The sequence below is a fragment of the Anastrepha obliqua genome, chromosome 5, assembly GCF_027943255.1.
Source record: "Anastrepha obliqua isolate idAnaObli1 chromosome 5, idAnaObli1_1.0, whole genome shotgun sequence".
In the NCBI taxonomy this organism is placed as follows: Eukaryota; Metazoa; Arthropoda; class Insecta; order Diptera; family Tephritidae; genus Anastrepha; species Anastrepha obliqua.
The window spans coordinates 110045144-110049141 of NC_072896.1; positions in this window are offsets into that span (position 1 = coordinate 110045144).

The window sequence follows — 3998 nt, forward strand, 5'->3', positions numbered from 1 at the left end:
TTTTCGCTACAATGTAATCACAAGAGACGAATTTGGTTCCACGCCCAAGTGGGTCCTGCATTTTGCTTGAAGAGAAAATTTACCCTGAAATGTCAACATTTCAAAATTCCAAAAGGTTACTACGAGTACCTCAACACACCTACATATACAAAAGTGCGCTCTATGGTGAAATGAATTGAGAAGGGATAGCTAACATCAGACCGTTAATCGGCTCTCAGCGATTTCGAAGGAATCAACTGATTTGCTGACGGAGATGTGACAACGTTTTGATAATGACAAAACTGAAATTGTGTAGGTCGTAAATAGTAAATCGACGCAGCTATTCCTCACGTTACTTTGTTGCCGTCTGAATAACGACTGATCAGATGAGCATAAGAATACATGTAAAATGAGCTGGAATCTCCGATGACGTGGCAATCGAAGTTGATCCCACAATTTTGCTTCGGAGCTCATCTTTGAGTGAGCTCATCCAACGTGATCTTGTATTCTTAGCGACTCTTTTCCGTCAGCTTCGAATAGTTCAGCCGGTATACCCCCGGTTTCAGTGGTCTTGTTGCTTGTAACACGCAATATTGCAGTTCACACCCTGTCTTGGTGTGGTGGTAGGGCGAAGACTTCGTTCTTAAATTTTGCTTTGGGTTCTAAATCTTCAAAATCGCGACTAATTTTCCATTCAACACTACAGGGTCCGGCACTCGAAGTGTAACCAACTTCGGACTGCTCATACAGCTGATGCACGGGCATCCGAGCAAGGTTCGAACTAAAAGATTCACCAGTCTCGAGGCCCTGAGAAAAGCCATTGTTCACGAGTGGGCCAAAATACCTGCAAATCACATTCGGGCAGCTTGCGATTTGTGTCTAGACCATCTCAAGGCCATAGTCAAGGCAAAAGGTGGTCATATCGAGCAAAAGTAAATAGATTCTTTATTTTGTATTATTTTCACATATTTTTACTTTGAATTGAATAAAAGTAATTTTCCAAACTAAATTTATGGCCTTTTTAATTGGTTACACTTCGAGTACCGGACCCTGTGTTTAAAAGTGTGTCCTCCATATCTCAAGTGTACCCTGGTTGTCTGCTAGCAGAGTTTCAAATTCGTCTTTATGGAAAGAAGTTCCAGTTTTGAAACTAATTGCATGGCTACCTGGGGTAGCATTGTAAGCTTTTCGTACTCTCGTTTTTCTGTTTCACTTTTCTTTTTCTTTTTCTTTTTGGAAATACGAATTTTGTTTTTCTATTTCTTTCGGTATCATTCTATTATGGATTCTGACGCTCGAAAAAAACTTTCGATTTTCTAAATTTATGTAAACAATTTTTACTTAAAGCTTTGAGGTCGATCAATTAAGATTTAGTGAACTGGTTTCCAAATATTTGAGTAAAAAAAAGATGTTTGCCCACCCCAGCATTAAAATCATGAAACAAAGTTATAAAATCATGACGTAGGCGCAACTTTGTTTCCCAAAACTATAATTTCACGATCTTAATACAAATTTGGAACTATTCCATTAGAAAACTGGTTAAAAAACACCCAAGATCTCATCTTTCGGAGTTTGCGCCAATGAAGAACTATCGAAAAAATGATGCAGCGGTGGACATTGGACTCTTCCTGCACGACTCATCAGTTACTTACACACAGGCTTCTAAATTTACTACAGACACTCTATTACGACCGATTTTCCTACAGGGTATCCACCGCCTTCAGAGTCTTTATTTAACACGCATAAGAGAATAAGACTACTGTCGCCAATTGACCTCATATGTGAAACCCAATTGCGTTAAGTTCAGTGTCAACGATAACACACAAATACAAACGTTGAGCCAACAGACTTATTAACAGCTAAACACAAACCGAAAAATTAGGGAAATCAGAAAAAAGTTGCTGAGCAAATATTGACAAAACATGACAGAAAATCAATGATAGAAAAAAGCAAAACAAAATCATAGTTTCTTTGTTAGTGCTTCCATGTATGTGCTCGTAACGCTCTCATTGAATCACTCGATGTGTGTCTGGGGATTTGTGATAAAACATCATTAAAATGAAGATATCAACATCATCAGTTGGACCTATTGGCATACACGTGCACTTACACTCTGTTAAAAAAGAGTAGCGGGAATCGGTCAATAAAAAACCAAAAATATTTTTGTAGTCATTGAAATGCCTTGTGCGCTCTATATTAGGTAGGTAGGTGAAATGGCACTCCTCAAGCAGCACTGAAGCGCCGTTTTGATACCATTATGAGACCTCCTACAGACAAATATCTGCAGCCAGCCAGAGCTGTTGATATAATGGAGAAGATTGATGGGATTTAGGTTGGCACACTGCCCCGGGTTGTCGAAGAAAGGAGCACCCAGTGACCTTAGTCGTCTAGCTTCCAAACTCGGACATTTACAGAGCAAGTGCTCAACAGTCTCCTTCTCTAAAAGGTCCCCACAGCTTTTGCAATGGGGGTTAAATGGTAACCCTAGCTTTTCCGCATGTGTGCCGATCATCCCCTGACCAAGAGTTTGGAAATTGAATGGCAAGGAGTTTAAAGGACTTTCTGGGTCCTCCGTATATTGTACTGGGGCCAAAGGGTTTTCGAAATAGCATATGAAGAAATGAAGCTCCATCTTTTGTGCGCTTTCTTGAGAAATAATTTGTGCAGTTCCCCTTTAAAAATTTTCAGAGGGATGCCGATGACGGGGTAGGCGGGCACTGAGGCCAATTCAGTCCCTTGCCTGGTAAGGTCATCAGCGATTTAACTTCGCTCTATGTTCCTATGCCCAGGAACACAGATTAGAGTAATGTTACCAGCACACCCAAGATATTTGATCTCCTCTTTACAGGAGTTTACTAGTTTCGCGGCTTGACTATCGGAGAAAATGTTAATATCTCCCTCGCTCCCGCGTTCTTTAAGAATTTTGATTTAGCGAATACCCCTGCTCTGAATGCCGATTCCATCTTGGAACCGTCAGTGAAGACAGAGGAGCGAGCTTCGGTGCAGATTTTCCCCTCGATCCAATCCTGCCTGTTTGGAAAGATTGCCCTTGCACGACCATCAAAAACTAGTTTGCGGATAGAGAGATCTGTTCGAAGTTCGGAGAAATACGCGCTCTATATTAAAATATGAAACATTTATCTGGACCCGTCTTGGTCACCAATTTGCAATTGTGAGAATTGAATGTGCGCTTAAATATGCTCTCAGTTCGCTTAAATTTTGCAATCGAATCAGTTCCTAAAATTCCTGACTGATTTTAATTAATTTGAAGTCTTTAGAAAGTAGGACACCCATACTCTCACTGTCTTAAAGGAAAAATAGAGTGGTCTGCCCTGCTATGGGGCATTCACCTTCATATCCCTGCTAGAACTCTACGTAGCAGTTATCCATTTCATCTTAAATGGCTTAACACGAATTAACACACATTAGGCCTTCTGTTATTTGAGAATTTAATGCGATCTCGAGTTCTAATTCGCTGGACTTTTCAAAGTCAAAGAAGAAATTTTATGAATTTTCGAACCCTTTTTTAATTTATTTAATTAAATTTAGTAATTCAAGCTCTTCTTCTTTTTGATTGACGCGATAATCGCTTACGCGATTTTGTCTGAGTTTGTCAAAACGCGCCACTCATTTATTTCCCGGGCGAACCGGCGGGTTTATTCGCTGCGTAATGCCTTTGCCTTCGTCGAGCTCATACAGTTCATTGTTGCATCGCCTCTACAAAAAATCTTGCGCAGAATCTTTTTCTCAAACACCCCAAGAGACGCCCCATCGGATGTTTTCATCGTCCAAGCTTCTGCGCCATATGCTAGGGCGGGCATGATGCGAGCCTTATAGAGTGTTAGTTTGGTTCGTCGAGAGAGGACTTTACTACTCAATCACCTACTTAGTCCAAACATTTATTTAATAATTTAAGTTGATATTAGCTTTAAGGGCTCTGTTATATTTTAGATCTGAAACAAATGAAATGAAATTAAACCCCATCAAAGAACACCCCTCTCGACATATAAATATATTTA